Here is a 22,622-nt window from a genome sequence, read left to right on the forward strand (position 1 = left end):
GTAGAGGGAGGAGCAGGCTGCATGCAGGGGGCCCCATGCGGGACTCGATCCCAGGACCCCGAGGTCATGCCCTGAGCCCAAGGCAGGTGCTAAACCACTGAGCCCCCCGGGCTGCCCCACAGGAGCATAGTTCTAAGCCAATTGTGGGACATGCAGAATGATGCTGAGAGGCTCCTGGTCGACCATCATTCCTCGTCTACTCGTGATCGTCCTGGAGGGCCTGGTGCACGCCAGGCGCCTTTGCAGGCAGCGCGGGGGGTAGGAAAGGGAGCTCCCGACTCCGTGGAGCTTATGGTGCAGTAGGAGAGGCTCAGGGCCGACAGGTACCGTGTAAATACGTCCCTTAATGTCCAGTGGCAACAGCTCCCACGGAGGGAGGTACAGCCACGTGGGGACGGGGCAGCGCTGCCCCGTGGACGCGTCAGGAGAGTCGTCCAGCTTCCCAGGAGCCACATTTAGAAGAGGAAAGAAAACGGGTGAAACTAATTTTAATGAAACGTTTTATCTAAACGCATACACATCCAGAATGTTACTGCAGTAAATATAAAATCCATCAATGAGATATTTTAGATTCTGGTTTTCTAAGTCTTTGAATCCCGTGTGTATCTTACGCTGCCTCCGTAGCGGACCAACCGCATCTCCGTGCCGCTCGGGAACAGGGCGCAGGGGCCGCTATCGTGGGCAGCACAGGACTCGGGAAGGACAGGGGCCGCATCCTAGACGGGGCGGCCAGAGACCACGTCTCTCCTAAGGAGGCGAGACCCTGGTGCAGGTCTGCGTGGAGCGAAGGAGCGAGAATATGGTTACCGGGAGAAGAGAAAATACCAAGAGCCAAGGGAAGGGCGTCTGGGAGGCGGATCCGAGCTGCCCGTGGTTGCTCGCCCCGTCGACCACTGTCGGGTTCCGAGGCCGCGTGGCAGCGGGTCAGGCCCAGCTTCTCCGGCTCACCGGTCTGGGCAGGTGCCCCGCCCCCGAGCGCCAGTCCCGCGCCCACCTCAGTCTCCCACGCTCACCCCGGAGGCCCTGGGGGTCAGCACGCCGACCTCCCGGGCTCCGCTCAGAGACGCTGGTGCCCCTGCGGGCAGGCGGCAGGCCTGGCTCTTCTGGCTGGGCGAGCCCTGGAAGATGCCGGCAGCTGGTCGCAAACTGGCACCAGGGTCTGCAGAGACCGAACACCGGGGCGCACCCGTCAGGCTGGCTCCGGCCCCACCCTGCCCGGGGGCTAGTTCCGGGCACTCCCTGGGCCTGCGTCGCCGCTGCTGAGCCGTGTCTGCTTTGAAGTCGGAAATTGCACCCCAAGTCCTCCCTGCTTTAAAAAAATCCCAACAACTACCACCACCAACACACCTCTCTGTGTGGCCTGCCACGCGGGATTCAGGTGGTGCAGTGCTCGTCACGTCCCTAGGGCTGAAGGTGCGGAACCTTCCGGATCCTGCAAAGTCAGGGAGGTCCTAAGGCAGCTGGGCCGTTAACCCCTCAACTCCCTACAGTTCAGGTGCCAGACTTCACCTCATTTGACCCTCACATCCTCGCGGGGGATTCGTTTTGCTTTATTGTTAAGTCTAAAAACTGTGGCCACAGACATAGCACAACGCACTTGGCCGCCTTCAGGCCCGCGGTTCGGTCGTCTTAGGTCCGTGTGGTCGTGCGTGTCCAGACGCTCTTCCTGCGGCCAAACTGAAAGTGTACCCGCTGAGGGAGAGCTCGGCCCTCGGCCCCCTGCCCGCGGCCTGGCGGCCCTCCTGCTGCCCAGCCTCACCCCTGCAGGCCCTGGCCGCTGGCAGCCGCCCGGTGTCATCCCGTGGGGGAGCGCGCGTCCTTCCACTGTGGGGCTGGGTGACGTTCCGTCGCTTGTGTGCACCAGACGCCGCTGAGCTGCCCCCTCGGCCGGCCGCCCGGGCTGCTTCCACGCTCTGGGCGCACACCCGGGGGGGCTCGCTGGGCGCTGTGGCACTTCTTCCGCTTTCCGTTTTTTGGCGGAACCGCCGAATCCTCCCGCACAGTTGGCGGCACCGTCCTCCGTTCCCACGGGCGGCGCACAAGGGTTCCAGCTTCTCCACGGCCTTGCCAACACTTGTTATTTTCTTTTTTAGAGACAGTAGCCACGCTCACTAATGGGTGCGACGTGGGACCTCACTGTGGTTTTCATCCCCTGGTTTGCTTCCTTGCGATCGCCATCCTGCAGCGGAGAGGGCTGAGGCTTAGGGCGTGAGGGTGGCACCTTGCCCGGGCCCCGCAGCCCTCCCGCGGTGAGGCCCACCCGCACCACGTCCTGTTCCCGTGCGGCTGCAGCCCACAACCTGGAATGAGGCCCTGGGCGCCCAGGCAGTCACCCGTCCAGCCAGCCCGCCACCCCGGCCCCCCGGAGGTGTCCCCCTGCTGTGCCTCGCCTTCCCCACGTGCACCAGAAGTGCTCGCTGAGAATGCCACTTCCTGGACGGCTGCGGGGCGAGCGGGGGGCGGCCACCAGCCCGTGCGGGGAAGGCAGTGCCGGGCCTGCAGACCCAGCCAGGCGGGCATGGGGCACTGCCCAGTGTGGGGAGGGGGGCGCACCACTAACTAACTATTCACATGAACCTGTGCCCGAGGGCAGCGTAGTAAGTGCGCCCAGGAGGAGGCCAGCGGGAACCGGTGCTCCAGTCTCTTCCCCCGTGTCCACTCGCAGCGGCCTGCACTTACATAACAGGTGGAACAGCCCCACACGGCTGAAGGAGGGAGGTCAAAGGACCTGGTCTAGCATTTAAAATTCTCGGCGAGGGCAGCCGGAGTGGCCCAGCGGTTTAGCGCCGCCTTCGGCCCAGGGCTCTGACGCGCCCAGGAAGAGAACCGTCTCCAGCGGGTTTGGCCTAGAAGATGCCCCGCGGCGGGGCTGCCTGTTGCCGGGGGTCGGGGGGCAGCAGAGACCTGGGGTTCTCACCGTCCTGCTTCACGGCGGAGAAACCAGAACACGGCACCGTCCAGGCGGCGAACGGCCACCGAGTGTCTGGGCTGCGGGGACGAAGCGCCACGGACGGTGCTTCTGAAACCACAGACATTCGCTCTCTCCCCGGCCCGCGGGCTCCAAGCCCAAGACCAAGGTGTTGGTGAGGCGTGGTTCCCCCGGAGCCCGTCTCCCTGGCTCACACTCGGGACCTGCTTGCGTGTCCTCACGTGCTCTGCCCCCGGGTGCACATCCCCGATGTGTCTTTTGTGCCCCAGGCGCCCCCTTGTAAGCACACCCATCGTAGTGGGTTAGGGCCTAACCCCAATGGCCACATGCGAGCTTAATCGCCTCCTGAAACACCTTCTCCCCAAATACAGTCATGTCCGAGGTACCGGAGGTTGGGGCTTCATGTGTGAATATCGGGGTGACACCATTTGGCTTAACTGTGCTTTAAAAAATTCCCTGTCTACCCACTTGCCCTCTGTAAGTAGCATCACTTCCTGTCCAGCTCTGGGAGCCGCAGACCCGGGTTCAATCCCTGCTTCAGCGTCTCCTAGCGGTGGGGCTTGAAGCAGGCTGTTAACACCTGGGCCTCAGTGTCCCCATCTGTAAAATGGAAATAGCCAGGGCATCAACCTCGGAAAGCGTTTCAGGGATTCAATGAGATCGTACAATACGCACCACAGTGATCCGCACCTAGGGGCGCTCCACAGGAAAAGCGACCCCGTCCACCCTTCCCTGGTGTCGCCGTCCTCACTGGCATCTCCACACTGAAGCCACTTCCTTCAGGAAGCCCCCCCAACATTCCACGCTTGGGCTTAACGACCTCTCTCATACCTGCCCCATCATACACCCCACGCCCGGGGCTGCGAAGGTGACTGACGTCCTCCGCAGGGGGTCAAGACGCAGGTCCTCACTGCGGACCATCGGAGGTCGGCATGTGGGTCCTGACCAGCCGCTGGGAAACATCATAGAGAAGGAAGGGAGGGCTGGGGTGTGCGGGGGGGGGGGGGGGGGCGGGGGCGGGTGCCGCAGAGCAGGAAGGTCCCCCCCTCGGCACCGCCGACATCGGCTGGTAAGTCTGTCGGGTGGGGGCTGCTGTGTGATGGGAGCGGCCAGCAGCCCCCCGGGCCCCTGCCCCCCAGACGCCACCACGCTCAGGTGCCATGACCCACAGTGTCTGCAGCCACCGCCTGCTGCCTCCCCGCGCTGGAGAACCACGGCCGCACATCTAACGCCTCCACCGGCGGCTCCGGCCCTGGCATCCCTCAGGAGCCCCCGCAGCGGCCCCCGACCGGAGCGCGTCGACACCTGCCCCTCAAGGTTCTGGTGTAAAGAGATAGGACCTTGGGGGAGTAGTCAGGTCAGGGAACCGACTGCGTGAGCGGGGGTTAGTGCCCTCGTGAGAGACCCCAGAGCCCCCGGCTCTTTCCACCTGTGCAGGTGCGACAGGAGGCCTCGACCCCGGGGAGGCCCCTCACCCAACAGCACCGGCACCTCCGCCTCCGACTTCCAGCCTCTATTGTTTGTAAGTCCCCCGGCCTGGCCCCTTCCTTACAGCAGCCCAAACACACTAGGCGATCAGAGCTTCCGGTTCGGTGGGACTGGGCTGGGGGGCAGCTGAGAGCTCGCGTTTGCACCCCTTCTGGGGCTTCTGGTCCAGGGCCACCGGGAACCCAGATGAGACACATGCGCTGAATACTTGGGCCTCTGACCACATCTGGCGAAGTACAGAGAAATCCCTACTTGGGCTCTTGAGGAGACATTTGCCAAGCCGGGAGACCGCAGGGACAGAGGCAGGGGAGGGAGGGACCTGGGGTCCCCTGTGTGTCGGGCGCCCCGCTGGGCCGAGGCAAGGTGGTGGGAGGGCCCCGGCCCCATGCCCTCCCCCGCCGTTCTCCCCCACGCAGTCCAGCATCCACCAACACTAATTCGGTACAGATTTCCCGGGGCCCAGTCGGTGCCAGGGGCTCCCCTGGGTGTGGGGCCACGTGAGGGACGTGACAGGTAACAGTCCCCGCCCTCCCGGAGCTCAGACTCTGTGATGACACAGAGGAGCAGGATGCTAAACGAATTTTGCCCCATGTTAGAGAGCAGGAGCTTCCAAGGTAAAAATAAACGAGCTCGGTGGGGCCAGCGGCGGGCAGGGGCGGGTGGCTCGCAGCGCTGTACTGGCAAGTGTCGGGGGAAGCATCCCGGCTTCAAGCGTGCACACTGCGGTGCGACGTCATCAGACACGAGCCTGGGAGGAAGCGCACGCGGTAGCCCAACATCACGTGGTACTTCTACCACCCAGGTGCCTGCGTGCCGATAACCTTGAGTACAGACCCTGGTAAAACGTGGAATCAGTAAGTCTGGGTGTCTTGAATCTTGATTTCTAATCCGATCCACTGAATCACAAGTCTGCATAATTTAATTCACGTTGATGATCGTGTGTACCAACCGGCTTGTGGATTTTCTGAAAATGTTAACGATCCAGTCCCAGGAGCCCGCTCGTGTTGGCTCCAGCACAGCTCCGGGGGTCAGGGAGGCCTTGTGGAGACAGCGCCACCGGCACGGAAACCTGGAAGCAGGGAGGCCGGGAGACGTGTGGCTCTCTGGGGACGAGCACCCTGTCCTTCCCAGGAGAGTTGGCGTCCAGGGCCCGCTGGTCCCCATGGCAGTGGTCCGGCCCGTGCTGTTCCCTGGGCCGGGGACTCCCCGTCCTCACTGCCAAGCCTAGGGACAGCCTTCGGGACCGAGCTCACGGGTGTGCTCCCGGGCAAAGTTCCTCATGTGTCCCCAGTGTCCCCGGCCTCCTCGAGTCCTTTCCGGAACCACAGGCGGCCGTGAAGGTGGTGTGAAGAAGTGAACGGCCTCGGCGGACAAAGGCTTTCCCTCCACGACCCCACAGCACTGCAAACCAACTTCTTTTAGCCCATGTCGGTATTCCTGTCCGCGACGGCCTCCGGGGAGCCCCGTTTATCGGGTGTGTGACAGCGCCAGGCTCGTAGTTGGCGTCTCGAAGTGCTCAGCTACTGAGGGCGTCCACATCGACCCCTCCGCGGGACGGTTCCCCCTCGAGCGCTCCAGTGAGCGCCCTGGGGCTGGTGGGCTCCTTCTGCTGCAGTGATGAGGTTGCACGAGCTCCCCGCCCGCTCCGCACGGCCACCGGGCCTTGGCACACACGGGGTGCACACGGGGCACCCCGCCTGCTCCGGCTGCCAGCTCGGGCTCTACGGAGGCCACGTTACTCGATCCTGACAACAGCCCAGCAGCTGGATGTTCTTACCCCGACTTTGCTGATGAGGACAACAAGGTCAGGTAAGTCACCCGAGGTCACTGGGTGGTAGGTGGCAAAGCTGCCACTTCGCCGCACGGATTGAGTAAGAACTGGTTCCAGAGCGTAAGGAGGTGAGGTATTAACCAGGACAACACAGGCAGCCGGGGGCACGGCGGAGGAAGGCCCTGAGCCCACGTGGGGCCTGCGGGAAGGCGGGCGGCGCCCCCACGGAAGACACTTCCACCCTCAACTCGGGCTTCTGGGCGGGAAGGATGTGGGGCTCCAAGCCCTCCTGTGGGGCCCGGAGGTAAGAGAGGAAACTCGGGCAAGAGGTTTTTCCTGAAACTGGTTTAGGATCAAGCACCTTGGGCCGGTGCCACGTGCTCATTTACTTACTCACCGAAACAGGCTGGCATAGTATGTTTTAAATATTAACCTATTTTTTCCCCTTTCCCGGTGTTTCCCCTTTGAGGCAGTGGACGGGTCTGGACGGGGGCTGGGAGAGGCACTGTGGGGGGGACGCACAGCCGCAGGCCCCTTCCTGGCTTAGTTTTCAAAGCCGGGCCCTTCAGGGATGGAGAGGCTTGTGGGGTTTCCCCAAACTGTTGGAGGAAAATACCCTAAAGAGAGAGAAACGATGCCCGCAGTGTAGCTGGGTTTAGGGGTGCAGAGGGGGCAGTCAGAGCAGCAGCAGGACAGGCTCGGAATGAGGGGCTCAGGCCCTGCCTCGAGGCAGAGGAGCTCTAGCACCTTCGCCAGGAGCCCAGGAGGAGACAGGAGCTTCGTGAGGGGCAGCGACAGGCCGACGCCGCAGCCACACGCACAGTCCTGTCCTGCAGGCTGGGCTGGAGCCAGACGAGGACCCACGGCCTGGGGAGGCGCGGCCACGGGGGCTTCAGGTGGGCGAGGCCTAGGGACCCACCAGGCCCAGACCGTGGGCCGAACAAGGGCTGCCCTCTGAGCCCCCCGGCCGGCCTGGCAGCCGCTCCATTAACACTTCCACCTCCTTAACACTCTTTTCCATGTATTTTTTTTAAAGGTTTATTTATTCGTTGGAGACCGTGCAAGTGCGAGTGGAGGAAGGGCAGAGGGAGGGGACCTCAGGCCGACCCCCGGCTGAGCACGGAGCCTGCTGCCAATGTGGGGCTCGAGCCCACGACCCATGAGATCATGACCCGAGCCCAAACCAAGAGCCGACCGCTGCACGGACTGAGCGACCCAGGCGTCCCTAGTTTTCACTTATTTTTAATTGAAATCATCTCTACTTTTCTTATTAAAGACCTAACTTGGGGATCCCTGGGTGGCTCAGCAGTTTGGAGCCTGCCTTCGGCCCAGGGTGTGATCCTGGAGTCCCGGGATCGAGTCCTGCGTCGGGCTCCCTGCTTCTCCCTCTGCCTGTGTCTCTGCCTCTTTCTCCCTCTTTCTGTGTCTCTCATGAATAAATAAATAAAATCGCTAAAATAAAATAAAATAAAGACCTGACTCCAGGACCCTAAGATTCCACCTTTCTGTGTCCCTGGGAATTCGAGGACCCGGCCGCGTCCTCAGACCTCACGCCCTGCCTGACGTGCCTTCCGCTGTAGGCTGGTGACCCCTGGAGGGTTTCATCGCCCTTCGAGGGTGAGTTCCTCGAGTCCGTTCCCGTGAAGCTGTCCCTCAGCCAGACTCACTGTCTCCCTCCCTCTAACACCAACAGCAGGAGAACATTCCACATGAATCGTCTTTGATTACGGGCAAGGCCGTCTCCGTAGGTACCTCAAATGCTTCTTGAAGGCCCAGGAAGAGCAGGCGCTTTAACCCTCCCTACGCTTCAAGACACCTGGATCTCCAGACTTTGACTGGATGCAGTTCCTTGCCCGTGCTTTCTTTTCTGGTCTCTGGAATTCACCTTCCCGTGAAAAAGCAGCATCTTCCGATGACTCTGTACTTGGCATCCATCCGTCCTACTAACAGATTTTCAGTCCAGGCAAGGAAAGCTTATCCCACTTCCTTCCCGTCCCGTCCTGCCCTTGGAGGAGGTTTTGTCGTCTCCGAGCTGGCCTCGGCAGAGCTGATGTGGCGGGTGAGCACCGGATCTTGGCATTTGGGGATGGCGTTGGTCGGAGACTCCTGTCTATACTGTAAAGAACACAAACAGAACGAACGCGTGCAGTCTGAGGCCATGGATGCTGTCCAGCCCCAGAGGAAGGCAGGGGCCCTTCAATCTGGGGTCGAGCGCTGGCCGGTCCCCAAGGGCGGAGAAGCCGGGAGCAAGGCCCACAGCGGCGGCGGCTGCCCACCGGCCCACCCCCCTTGACAGCCCCGGGACTGTGGAGGAGCTGCTGACCCGGCCCTTTTGCAGGAGCTGCGCGGAGAACTCTTCTCCTTTTTGGGAAAAACAAAGCAACCTCAATCTGGACAGATTTTCCTTGAGAAGAATCCACTCTGCCTTATGCCTCTCTGTGGTGACTTTCTGCCTCAGGCTTTGAAAACCAAGGCCACGTAATGGGTTGCTTCTCTGAGGAGCCTCATAGCTCTGAATTTTTACAAGAGTTGACCCAAGAAGCCTATGCTTGCCCGACCAAGGGGAAAGAGGGTAACTAAATACTCCTTTCTTTCTTAAATTCATTTTTAATTGAATTATAATTGACACGCGATATTATATGGGTTTGAGGTGTGCCTCGGTGACTTGATATTTTTACCTATTACAAAATGATCTCACTGCCGTCCGTCACCGTGCAGAGCTACTATTACGATATTATTAACCAGACTCCCTACGCAGGCACAATTTAACAAATATTCAAGGAACCTCCTACAGCATGGGTAAAGCATGGGCTAGCTTTGGGGTAGGGAGACGTTTTTTTTCCTGGCTTTTTCTTTAAAGATGATATTTATTTTAGAGAGAGAGAGAGAGCATGCATGAGAGTGCAAGTAGCCGGAGGGGCCGAGGGAGAGAATCCCGAAGCATATCCTCTGCTGAGCAGGTCGGTGGATATGGCGCTTGATCCCAGGACCTTGAGATCATGACCTGAGCTGAAATCCAGAGTCGGCCGCTGCACAGACTGAGCCCCCCGGGCTTCCCACCTTCCTTGGTCTTCAGATCCTGGACCAGGCAGGTAGCACTTGCAATAAGACCCTAGAGCACAGTGACTCTGGTGAGATAGAGCTTCATGCACTAGTCCAGAGGCAGGTGGTCTAATGGGTGGTCCCGCCACGTGCGTAGGGTCCTCACTCAAGCCTCTGTATTCCAGTCAGGGGGAAGGGAGGAAACTACATGCTTACCCCACGGTCCATGCACACCCCACTAGTCAGACGCTGGTGACATGGCCCCTCTAGTAATCAGGGATATTGAGGAATGCAGTCGCCAGTGGAGCACCCGCGTACCTAGCTAAGAATGAGAGACTCCTTCATTGGAAAACAAATACTGATGGACACGGACTAGTCTCTGCCAACCTTTCTTTCACTTATTCACCGACCAACCATTATCTATCGAGTGGCAGCCATCATTTGGCGTTGTTTCCGTACAGTTGCTTATAATTCACTGGTGTGTATGAACATATGCTCAGCTGAAAAGTCTCCCCGCGCCGTGCTCGCTGATAGGGAGTTCAGATGCTGCGGATCTTCAGGGAAGCAAAGGCTCGTCCTGACTAGAGAGATGCATGTATTCAGCATATTAACTGAGCGCGGCAGCGCAGCGAGCCTGTAAGATGGCCCTAGACTTCCACCTCCTGGTGTTCACGGCCTTGGGCAATCCCCGCCCCTTGAGCGGGGACACGACCTGGTGGCTTGCTTCTCATAGATAAAAATACAGCAAAAGTGATGGAATGTCACGTCTGAGTTTCAATGACCGAAAGACTTTGACTCCTCCAGCTTCCTTGAACGCTCGCACTCTCTGTCTCCCTCCCTGGGAGCCTTGCTCTGGGGGAATCCAGCTTCCATGTTTTGAGTAACTCGATGGAGAATCTCATGTGGCAAGGAAATAGCATCCTCGGTCAACAGCCAACGAGGCCCTAGAGCCTGCTGGCAGCATGTGATTGAGCTTGGAAGCCAGTGTCCTGAGGCCTGCCAACAGCCTCATGAGTGAGCTTGGAAGCAGATACTTCTGCAGTTGACCCTTGAGATGATGCAGCCCAGCAGACGCCTTGACTGCTGCCCTGTGAGAGACCCTGATAGCCACAAGCATCCAACTAAGTGGCCCCCTACCCGAATTCCGGACCGCAGAAACTATGAGGTAGTAAATATTGTTGAAAGCTGCAGAATTTCACAGCCGTTTGTAATGCAGCAGTAGATAGCTGGCGCAGTACCTGCTGTTTTTGGAGATTGTGCTAGGTGAGAAGAATGTGAAGAAGGAGTGATGCCTGGTCACCGCATGCGGGGAGACCAGGAGACAGGTGTGTGTGCAGATGCGGCACGAGCGACGCAAGGTGTAAGTGCATTGTGGAGATGTGCTGAGCGTGAGGCAGGAGAGCAGGGAAGGGGCTGCTTATCCAGGAGCGGGGCGAGGTCATCCTGGAGGGGCTGCTCTTCAGAGAGGGGACGTGGGCAGTGCCTGGAGGTGAAATGGTGCGGCGTCCGCCTGGGACCCAAGCCCCACAGCTTGTGCACCACCCAAGACGGGAACAAACGTGGTCAGAGACTAATCTAGCCTCGCGCCAGTCATTAATCTTAAAGGCATCAACATTGGCTTTGCGTGAACGGAGGCAGAAACAAGAGTTAAAAAAAAAAGGAACTGGCGTGTTCTTCTCAACAGACCAACACCTGAATTTTAAGAAGCCAAATGCAATTATCTAGAGAACACAGACGAGTGTAATTTGCCTCATTGTTCTTGCTCATAAAATTGAGCAGAGAACTGTTGACATGTTTCCATGGAATAATTGTGGTTCTTGCTGAAAAACTGGCTCAGGTGACATTTGATGCTTTTACAAGTGGGAAATTGACCCTTCCAGCTGGAGGATTTTATGAATCTGTAGTTTGAACGTCAGAGGGGAGATTTGGGAAGCACTGCATGTTTTCTTGTGTAGTTGATTGTTTTCCTCTTCCCGCCCCCTCCTCTCCTTCCTCTCTCAGTCCTTCTTTTTCTTTCTTCCCTACTTTCTCCTTCACTCCCTCCCCACCTCTCTCTTTCAGTTCTTCAAAATGTTGACGGTTTCATAATATCTCTTAGCTCTAACCATCAGCTTTGCAAGGGTTCAGAAGCACTCCTCTTTCCCCTGCCTGGAGGATTAGCTCCAAAGGTCCTTCAACTGTTCTTGGAAGGTTCTCTGGGTCACAACTGCTCATGAGTGAGTCCAATGATTCAGCAAATAACGCATTTATTTGAACCAAGACAGCTACAAAACTGGGCTTATGGATAGAGGTTGGTCTAGAATAGGAAGAAGTAAAAACAATGGTTAAATAAACTTTTAAAATTAAAATGTTTTATGATACCATTTCAAAATGATTTTCTGAATCTGGAGTCCATGATTATGCCCATGAAATAATGGTTAGTGCCCCCTTGCATCTGTATGGCACAGTTCCTTGAATCTGGAGTTTCTCATCATGCCCGCAGGGACAGACAGGGGTTTTGAGTAGACGCCTAGGAATAAAACATCACCTGCTCTGCTGGGTTTTGCTAGAGGTCCACCCTCCAGGCTTCGTCGGGCACCATTTTCCTATCATGGAGTTATTTCTTCCTCTGATTCCCATATATGAGTGTCTTGTGCTCCCGTTAACTACCTGCAGGAATGATAGTAAAGTATTTCCAGCCAAAAAGGCAAAGGCCTCAAGCAATCGGAATGGGCATGATGCTGGATCAACGTCCCAGAAATCCCTCCTTTATGCCAGCCACTGCCCCGCTCTGCAGGGAGGTCTGCGGTTCCGGAGGAGGGACCTGGTGGCAAGAGCGTCTTTGGGGACTACTCTGGGGTTTCTTGAGGCTCAGATTCCTATAGGCAGAATAATGGCTTTAATGCGTGTCTTCCCACCAGGCTGTGAGTAGCTGGAGGCTGGGCTCCTGCTCCCCTCGCCTCTCCGCCATGGCAGAGAGTGTCGCTCCACAATGGTGCTTAGTGACTATTTGTTGGGCAAAAGTGCAATGCGGCCGCTATTTGGGGGGTCAGGAATTACTGGACTCGGGCGCTACACAGGCACTGTGGGAAGCGTGAAGAGAAATAAGGGTTTTCCTTTACCTTCGCTGGGTTTTCTGTCCAGTTACTAGACTCTGCTGGAAACGGTGTCCTGCATCTTGGCTCCTCAGGGCCCAGGGCGATGCTCGGCGTGTGGCAGGCGTTCGGTAAACACGTGTCGATTGACCGTAACCTCACGTGTCCAAGCCAGAGGGTTGCTTCAGACAGCCCCAACCCCCCCCCACCGAAATGTGCCAGTGCAGCGGAGTCTGTCCCGCAGAACTGCTCCCAGGGATCCAGCAAACCATATGGTTATAGCCAGGAACAAAAGCCACTAGGAAAATAACGCATCGCTTTTCATCTGGGTGTTTCAAAAGGCACGGAGTTATTAAAATAAGGTCACAGCTGTCCCAATCGGATCCTTTTCAAAGGAACGACAGGCCTGGGAGCCAACGGTGACCACATACACCTTCGCAGTCCTCGGAACCAGTGTTCTCGACACTGAAAGCAAAATCGAGTAAACAAGGCTGTGTCGTGGACTTCCCTGACCCAGACTTTCAGGAAGGAGCTGACACGCTGCCCAGACTCGCGCTCACCCACATAGCTCCGAAGCCAAACAAACCGGAGAAGCTCGTGTTTTCCCAGCTGTGTGATGCGCTCACTTCGCCAAACGATTGGCCAGAAAACAAGGGAGAGAGAGAAAAAAGTACGCATGGTTCAGACCAGGCAAGGAAAGACGAATTGCTTCAGCTGGGCTTTGTGTTTTTATTTTCACGAACTACCAAGAAATATAAAAATGTAGGAGGTTGAATCAATGGGTTTTAGGTACTAAAAAGGAAGCAGATGCTTCTGTTTTTCTTTTAAAGATCTTATCGTGTCATTCCTCTGCTTCAAAACTTCAGTGGCTTTACACTCGCAGGCCCTTGGGTAACCGTCCAGGTCGTGCACAACTCGCTCGCTCACCACCTTCCCAGCCACATCTGCTCCCCCTGCCCCCCCAAAGCAGTCGGAGGTTCGCCAGCCTCTCCTTGCCTTCCGTGCGGGCTGTGCTCCCTCCTCCTTGCTTCTGTCCGTGCTGTTCCCTCTGCTTGTCACACCCTTCCCTGCCCTGATCTGCAGGGAAACTCTTACCGTGCAAGACCAGGTAAGGAGGCCTTTTCCAGCGCCACTGCCCGCCCTGCTCGTAACCGAACCAGCAGCTCTTCCATCCGTCTCCACCTAGGCCTGACCACGGGTGTGCACAGCTCTCTGAACACGTTCCTCGTATCGTCCACCCATTCGGGCAACATTCGTGGGCCTGCGGCCTCGCCCCGGGCGCTCTGCCAAGCGGGGGGACCCGCTTACGGAAGCCCCGACTGGCGGGCACTCAGACAAGTAAGTCCGTTGTTCAAGCGGGAATTGAAAGTTCTCTGTAAGGGAAAGCTCGGGCTGCTTCGGGAGCTCAGAGAAGGGGCACGTGGCCCGGTCTGATTGGTGGAAGAGGATCTGGAGGGCGTCCTGGAGGAGGGGGCATCCGAAGAGCCTACAGGACAGGACTTTTTATGTCCATCCCCTCATTTTTGGCGGAGCACTTCTTAAGGGTCAATCACAGATCACGTTAAATCGGGTCATTTGTATGTTTACATGTTTACTGAGCTTTCTGCGAGGAGACGAATCCATTACCCCCAGAGCAGCTCGGGGACTAGGATGTAGCAGCCGGAAGGGAGAGGACTGGGTGAAGGAAATAGAGGGAAACAAAGATGATTCTCAGATTTCCGGCTTAAGTAAATGGGTGGAGAGTGGATGAGGGCTGCCCCGTACAGGTGCGCAGGTTGTAGACTCGTGACAAGCGAGGCAATGTGGAAGGAGGAGCAAATTTGGGGGGGAAGAGTCTTACTCTTCATACAATAGTAACCAACCCTCAGTATACGATGGTGGCGTGGGCTGGAATTGAGAGAATTGTTTTGTGCTCTTAAAGGTCTCCCATTCTTTCTTGTGTCCCCTGGAAAATCAACTCTCCTGCTACACTCACCCGACTCCTTGTTTTCAGATATGAAGAGTCCCTGCTGCGAATCAGTCAGATACCCCGTCTCCCTTCCGTCTTTACATCATTTTGACACCTCTACCAATGGAGATGTCAGGATTTGTGGCTTAAATGATGCTGAAAATTAGGCATGAAACTGGATGATTTATTGTTATTAATATTACTTATTAACCAATAAACGCAGTCAATTAACAACATCTATCATAACTATTAACCAAGCGTTGGTTTTAGTTACTAGAATCGACTCAAGCTACAATCCGATCATCTCACAATAGCGGCAGGGCCATATCGCCCCCAAGTCTTCTTTTATCCCATTTTTTTCCTTTTACATAAGTGGAAGAAATCTAAGCAGGAGTCTTGATCCCCGATGATTCTTTACCAAAATAAAGATTCCCCCCAAAAAGTGTTTCAACCCATTCTGTGACGCCCTAAGGAAGTCCCTCGGGAGGAGTTTGACTCCTAAGAGATCCACTGGGTCACCATTTGATGTCCTGTTCCATTTGGGAAGAAACAAATCTTTTAATAAATGTACCACCTTACAGTGCATCCAGACCTTTGAGTACAGGCGGCTCTTCATTATTCTGGATTGCTGTTCTTTGCATTCTCTATCTCTTTCTAGAAATACTGGGCCCCAGCATTCGTATCCCATGAAAGTAGACAACGTGTCCCGCATGACACAGCCGCGGCTGAGCGTGCACCCGCCACCCCCCTGCACTGCCCATTTTTCCTACACGGCCCTCACCGTCAACCTATTAATTTTTTTTAATTTTTATTTATTTATGATAGTCTTACAGAGAGAGAGAGAGGCAGAGACACAGGCAGAGGGAGAAGCAGGCTCCATGCACCGGGAACCCGACGTGGGATTCGATCCCGGGTCTCCAGGATCGCGCCCTGGGCCAAAGGCAGGTGCTAAACTGCTGCGCCACCCAGGGATTCCGTCAACCTATTCAATTTGCTCTCTCTGTTATGAGTTCTATCCTTTCTTGTCTTTTTCCCCCCCCCTGTATTTTGTTCCCCAAATATATATCTCTATTAAGCTACTAGATTGTGGGCTGGATTGTCTTCTCGTTCACAGTTTAGATGGACTAGTATGATAGCCTAATAGCTCTGGATTCCAAACACCTGTCCTTGGTGATTAAATGGGAGAGACAGGAGGTGCAGCTTCCCCTTGCATTATTGGTGTGTCAAAGTGTGCAGGTACGTGTATAACACGCAAGGCAATGCTTTGAATTAGCCTCTGTAAGGACACCCGTGGTGGTAGAAGCACCATTTCTACTATAGCATTCGTAATTACTTGCGATTTTTAATCTACCCATGAAAGCAGATCCTCTAAGGCAATGATCTTTATATTTCTGCTGTACCCTTCCAAAAATCTTGAAAACTATACGCCCCTCATCCATGTATAAAGTAAAAATCTAATACATTTAAATAGTTGTAAAAGAGTTTGACATGATTTCTGACATAATATGAACATTGCCATTTAAAAATAAAGCTCAGGGCAGCCCGGGTGGCTCAGCGGTTTAGTGCAGCCTGCAGCCCAGGGTGTGATCCTGGAGACCCAGGATCGAGTCCTGTGTCAGGCTCCTTGCATGGAGCCTGCTTCTCCCTCTGCCTCTGTGTGTGTGTGTGTGTGTGTGTGTGTGTGTGTTTCTCATGAATAAATAAATAAAATCTTTAAAAAAATAAATAAAAATAAAGCTCATATTACTTAGACATATTACTTATATTGATATTAATGTTAAATAACATATTACTTAAATATTTCCGAAGGAATTCGAAATACCACCCAATTTGACACCAACTACTACAATTAGATACTCCATCACCATCTGTTTAAAAATACTGAACAAGCTTTTCTTAATAAACATTTTCACCACTCTCTCTATCCTATTTCTCTAACAGAGTTTTTTTTATTTTTTTAAGGTTTTATTTATTTATTCATGAGAGACACAGATTAAAAAGGAGGGTGCAGCTCCCCTCCCCCCCGGGACATGACCCCCGCTGGGTTGCACCACTTCGTAGCAGCCTCGGCCTGCAGGGGACCTGTCCACGTCCTGGCGTCTGACGGGGTGACACGGGTGGGGCCTACTCCACTTATTTCCACCGAATCGAAGAGCATCCTTGTCAGGTTGAGAGCTGATACCTCCTGGCACGGTGGTCCTGGGTGCCGGGTGCAGGGCCGGGAGGGCGCCCACATCCCTCCTGTCAGAGATGCACCCTCTTTGCTCTGACCCCACGGTGGCTGCCCTTCCCCCTGAGACTCAACTCAGAGCTTTGACAAGTGGCTTGAGGCTCGCACTGTCGCAGGCGGGTCCCTAACCCTCTAGCCTCACTTCCTACCTGCCTCTCCTCCTCAGGGCCTCTCCCTGCCTCAGGGCCTGGACACATGCCTCCGCTGAGGTCACCTGCCCCCAGACACGCAGACGGCCCCGGGACAGCTCCTGCAGAGCCTGGTTCCAATGCCACCCCTCAGTGAGGCCTACCACGATCACCCTGATTAAAAAGTTTACCCTCTCCCCACCATCCGCACTGCCAATCTTCCTTATTCCACCTTTTTTCTTTAAAGATAGAAGCGTTTCTTTCAATTCCAGTGTCAATCCATTAATTGGTAATCAATTCCATTAATTAATTATATAGTTATTAATTTCATTAATATAATATATTAATTCCATTAATGTATTAATGGAATTAATATAATGGAATAATATAGTATATATATAATGGAATATTGTATGTATATGGAGACATATATATATACACCATATCTTCTCTCATTTGGGCTCTTTCTATAATTTGACTATTGTTGATGATTCTACTATAACCATCAGGAGGCATGTACCCCTTGAAATTAGTATTTTTGTACCCCTTGAGCAAATACCTCGTAGTCCAATGGCTGGCTCATAGGGTAGTTCTATTTTTGACTTGTGGAGCGACCTCCCAAAGCAGTCTATGCATATCATCTATCAAAACACCACCGGCATTTTTCTCAGAACTAGAACAAACAGTCCTAAAATCTGTATGGAACCGCAAAAGACCCCAAGTAGCCAAAGCAACCTTGAAAAAGAAAAGCAAAGCCGATGCATCCCGGTTCCGGCCCTCAAGCCGCGTTAGGAAGCTGCAGCGTGGAGGACCGTGTGGTCGCGGCACGCAGACAGACACCTGGATCGATAGGACGGAGAAGAAAACCCAGAAATGAACCCTCCTCACCCCACTTTACTTTCTCCCAGGTACTCACCGCCTTCCTACATAGCATAGAATTGATTTAGCTGCAGGATCTACAGACTGTCTCCTCCCATGTGGCAGAGAGGACAAGGCTCCCCAGATACTCTATTTGCTCCCCAGATGCCCCAGCCTCTTTGTCATCGGGTGAGGCCTGAGAAGAGGGTGGAAGGGTGTTTCCAAGCGGCGGTAGTGACAAGCCATCGGCGAGTTCCTGGTCTGTCTTCCCTTCCTCTGCCATAGCAACCAGGCACCCTGAGCCTGAGCCTGCCGCGTGGAGTAGTCGCCCTGGAAACGCAGTGGCCTTGGGGGAAGGAGACATACTGAAGCACTGTCCCGTGCAGCCGCCGGTACTTTGCAGGTTGCACAGACTCTCCTGGTAACACACCCCCTGGAGCCCAAGGTCCACAGAGTGGGTTCCGGGCCTGCCGTGTCCCCTGCTGTCCCTGGGCACCTGGCTCGGTGCCCGGCACACAAAGCCCCTCCGTGAACCTGTTGAATGACTGAGCAGACTCCTGGACAGCAGCTCGGCATCTCTGGCCCAGCCCAGTTTCCAGCTTCCTCTCACGGAAGCCAAGGCTGTTGTCTTCGATCTCCCTCAGCTCCACCCTCTCTGACCTGAAATCCGTCCTCACCTCTTTGTTGGCCTCATCCTGGTCGAGGGCAGCCTTGGTGCCTATGCGGGCTGTACTCTTCCATCCACTTTCTTCCTTCCTGTTCAGACCTCAGCCCTTTTTTCTGGCCACCAGCGTGGTTCTGCCAAACTTCCTCTCGCCCGTGGCGCCCACAGCTCCTGGTGGCCAAAGCTGGGGCTTTCCTGTGGCACAAGATGTAACAGCACACCTACCTCCTGGTCGCGCTACCTCTTTGGCTCCTAGGGAGCCACAATTTCCAGGTTTTCCTCGATCTCCCCCACCTTTCCTGCTCTTCCATAGGCTTCTCCTCCTCTGTCCCTGCAGCTCTGTCCTCAGGTCACTACAGTTTACACTCAACATATTTGTCCATGGTTTTAAGCACCACGTGCACATGGATGATTCCCAAATCATTGTCTCCCGCCCTGGCCTCTCTCCAGAACTTTAGATGCTTTATACACCGGCCGGCTGGACGGCCTCTCCCGGATGGCCCATGGGACCTCCTGTGTACCGTGTCACAGCCCCTTGGCCTCGCCTCCACGTCTAGAAGCAGCTCTTGGGGAGCATCCTGCCCGCCCAGCTGCTGCGGAGACAAAGCAGCAGAGTTATTCTTTAGAGTCAATGGCCACAGGGTCTCTGTGTGTGTGAAAGCTCATCGCTTGTGACCTCACAGCACGCAGGTCACAGGACACACGGCACAGGGAGCAGGGAGTGGCCGAGGCACATTGCAAGCAGGCCACGGCTCTGCTGGAGCTTAGCAGTGGCCCCGTGGAAGCCGTTTCCGTGTCTTCGCCTCAGTCTCACCCCGGAGACAAGGGGCCCGAGCTACTCAGGGCTTTGGCCTGGGCCTCGCCAGCGCCGCGGCAGCCACAGCACGCTGGGTCTGTGCAGCGAGCTCGTGGGATGATCACAGGGCTCTCTGGCTCTGCCGGGCATGCCGGCGCCTATGCGTCGAGGCCACCTCCCCAGCCCTCAGCGGCCGACTTGCCCCGGGTCCCAGGACAACGGGCTGAGTGTGTTGCGGGCCAGGAAGTTAGAGACATTGTTTGTCCGGCCGCAGTAACGATGAGGGTAATTCTGTCCAAAAAGGCAATCAAGTTTTTGGCATGGATAGTGCTCCTCACCCCCGTGGAGCCCATCCGCTCCCGCCACGTCGCACAGGTTCACGTGGGCCCGATCACAGCCGGGTGGAGCCCGGGGCTGGCTGTCCTCTCTGGAGCCCAAGCCCGCGGCCCCGTAACCTCCACGCACAGTGGGGTCCTCCCCTGCAGGCCTTCCTCTCCCCTCCTCTCTCAGCCTGTCTCCCCGGGCGTCCGCGTTCCACCCCCCCTCACCCCCGCCCCCCCCCCCCCCCCCCCCCCCCCCCCCCGTCACAGCCTCCAGTGCGAAGCGACAATACGGAGAGCAAACACCGCCGGGCGCTTCCTCCCTGTGCTCCTTGTTGAGCGTCGCACCCCCCGCATGTGGAGTGATCCCTTCGTAGCCGCAGCCGGTCGTATGAGCGCGACCCCCGGTCACCCACCACCCACCTCCCAAGTGAGAGAAGTCAGACTAAAAGGTCCCATAGCGGATGTGAACTGAAAGACATGATTTGGCCATCGTGACGGGTGTGCAGGTGCCTCCAGGACCAAGGGGGCTCCAAAGCCAGGCAGAAGGATTGTCCTTTTTTGTCTCCAAAGTTGGGCATTCCTGGAAAGGGAGCCCCAGGCGGGTTTTCCTCAGTGGGAGAGCAGAAGGCAGGGGATCTGGGAAGACACCTGCCTTCACCTAGTCCTTGACACCTCATACCTTTGGCAGCTGGTTGGTACGAATTACCTGGCTATCGGTGTGCAGGGCGGGGCGGGAGGTTGGATGGGGTGGAGAAGGCAATGCCGCCAGCTCTGACTTCCCCTCATGCATCCACGTATGCATCCACGTGAGCATGAATAGGTCATACCTAAGAGCATCTTATTTATTTTCTCCACGAGTAACAGCAAGCGCATACCGTGTCCATGCCAGGCTCTGTGCTAGGAGCTGGAGGCATGATGCAGAGCGAGCCCAATGCCTACTCTGTAGGGGAGTCGTGTTCTAGGCCATCGGACCTGCCAACTGGACGTGGACAATGTCAAATGAGTTCTGGAGGATCCGGTCCCCTTGGATTCCTTACCTACAGCATTACTGCTGCTATAATTAAATAATTATTTGAGGAATGATTTGCTAGTGTTAGTCTCTCTTTTTAGAGTAAATGTCCAATAAAGACATGGATCCTGTTGCCATTATAACCCCTAGCATAATACCTAGTCCATCAGTAAATGCTCCAGAAATGTGCAGAAGAAGAAAGAAGACATGGAGGGAAGGATGGAGGGAGGGAAGGGGAAGGCAGGATGAAATAGAAAGAGAAAGAGAGAATGGGGTAGAGGAGGCAGGGAAGAGGAGAAGCGAGGAGAAAGGGGGGTTGGTCTCTTGGAAGATGGGTGAAGCAACGCTGTTAAGAAATGCAAAGGGAATGCAGGGCATGTAGAGGGAAGCTGGAATTGGGAAAGGAATGACGTGGTTGGGAGTGAGGGGAGCTCCAGGCAGCCGGAGCGAAGCTGCACAGGAAGGGGGATGCGTCATCTGGGAAAACCCCGCGGCAGGTTATCTGGAGCTGCTCTGCTGGAGGCCGGGGCCTGGCCACAAATACGCTCCTCTGACCTGGGCCGAGGGACATCCTGACTGCAGAGGGCCGTATCTCTGGCCTGAACTGGGCACGACGGTGAAGCTCAGACCCGGGAGTGAGGCTGCGCCAAGCGGGACTGAGGACCTAGACTCTAGATCCAAGCAGGCCTGAGTCACTTCCAGCCTGCGCGGCCAAGAACCTCACGTTAGGTTTCTCTAAAGGTCTATTTGGATGAGAGGGTTGTGCTAAGGGGGGCCTGGGTGACACCTTGTGTTTGCAGGTAGCCCTAGACCCCCTTCAGAAAGACGCATTTAATCTTGGCCGGTTGGTCCCCACAAACCGTTGCTCTAGTTTATTGTTTCTCATCCTTATTGACAATAGCTCCCTAATTATATCTTTCTCACTGGTTTTAACTGCTCTGCTTTCTATTTCAAGTTGAATGTTGGTCTTACCAATATTCCCAAACATTGTGATAAGTGGTCTGAAAATTGCAAGTGCACAGATAGGGAGAACTCTGGAAAAAAACCAGACAGCATTTACGGAGTATATGATATGCGCCGGGTCCTGTGCTGCCTTCATTGCGAGATTTCAACACGCCTGCAACACAGGTGCTGTTATTGTCTCCAGTGGACAGGGAAGGAAACGAGCTCAGCTAGCCTAGGTCACCTCTCTGTGGCCTCTCAGCTGCTGATGGTGGAAACAGGATCCACAGGCGGAGCTGAACTTAGGTCAGGCCCAGACACCTCAGCCGAGGCAGGAACTCTCCAACGGCAATGAGCTGCGGTCATAGGTGAAACAGCGACAGGTGATTTTTACCTTAGTAGTTAAATCTGTTTTAAGGATGTCCTTTAGTTTTGACAGGTGATCCTCATTTTTCATTTTCTCTGCTGATATAACATTTTATTTGATTAAGTTAAAAGGCAGTGGGTGGGCAGCCCGGGGGGCTCAGCGGTTTAGCGCCGGCTTCAGCCCAGGGCATGATCCTGCAGACCCGGGATCGAGTCCCACGTCGGGCTCCCTGCATGGAGCCTGCTTCTCCCTCTGCCTCTCATGAATAAATAAATAGAATCTTAAAGAAAAAAAAAAAGCAGTGGGTATGTGGATAAGGAAAGAAGAGTAAGGATGGACACAGGTAACAATCTGGAACGCTGAGGCCACCCTCAAGCCTTGGTTTTGCTCTTGGCCATTGAACTCTGCGACTGTTAGTGGGGCGACCCTCACGGAGCATACACCTGGGGCTTGTTGTGTCCCATTGGAACATTCCTAAACCTAATCTGCCTTGTCGTGGTGGGTCAGTCTGGCCCCTGGGTGCTAGCCACAACCTCTCTCAACAGGATAAACACAGGAATTAGGTGAAAGGTGGTTTGTCAAAGGTCGAGAAGGGAAATGTCTTCAGCTGCAATTGGCTCAGGGTATATAGAGGCTTGCTGAGAAGGGATGCCAGAGAGGAGGATCCCCACGGCCCTCAGCACCAGGACCTGGAACAATCCAGAGAGGCAACTGGGTCAGTACATATTTTGAGAAAGGTCTCAGGAAAGAAAGTGCTGTTGGTTTACCAGAAGGCTGCAGCCCCAGAGATTTTTCTGTTGTGTCACAGTGAGGGTGACCTACTTCAGACCTTGCTTGGGGGCCTACAACTCTGATCTTTAGGCTCTTTACCTGGGCATGAGGCCTTACATGTCCAGGCCTTCGTTTAATGTTTTGCATTCATTCTCCTTGCCACTTGGCTTGGAAACCCTTTGTAAGGACATTCTACGTAGGGTCACAGTTAGAGTTGATGGGGAGCCCAGCCTTGTCTCTCCACTACCAAAACCTAGATTAGCAGCAATCTGCTCCTCAGTG

At 55.3% G+C, this 22,622-nt stretch overlaps 2 long non-coding RNA genes across 2 annotated transcripts; one reads left to right on the forward strand and one right to left on the reverse strand.

Annotated features, from left to right (window-relative positions):
* Positions 1 to 5,620: 5,620 nt before the first annotated feature.
* Positions 5,621 to 7,667, forward strand: LOC144318236 (uncharacterized). The gene is made up of 2 exons (XR_013384031.1): positions 5,621 to 6,492; positions 7,225 to 7,667. It is a non-coding gene; the product is annotated as an uncharacterized LOC144318236 (long non-coding RNA).
* A 1,368-nt stretch (positions 7,668 to 9,035) lies between these two features.
* LOC144318238 (uncharacterized) lies at positions 9,036 to 18,787 on the reverse strand. The gene is made up of 2 exons (XR_013384033.1): positions 12,332 to 18,787; positions 9,036 to 11,879 (listed from the first exon to the last, which is right to left on the reverse strand). It is a non-coding gene; the product is annotated as an uncharacterized LOC144318238 (long non-coding RNA).
* Positions 18,788 to 22,622: the final 3,835 nt, after the last annotated feature.

The sequence above is a fragment of the Canis aureus genome, chromosome 8, assembly GCF_053574225.1.
Source record: "Canis aureus isolate CA01 chromosome 8, VMU_Caureus_v.1.0, whole genome shotgun sequence".
NCBI classification, from domain to species: domain Eukaryota; kingdom Metazoa; phylum Chordata; class Mammalia; order Carnivora; family Canidae; genus Canis; species Canis aureus.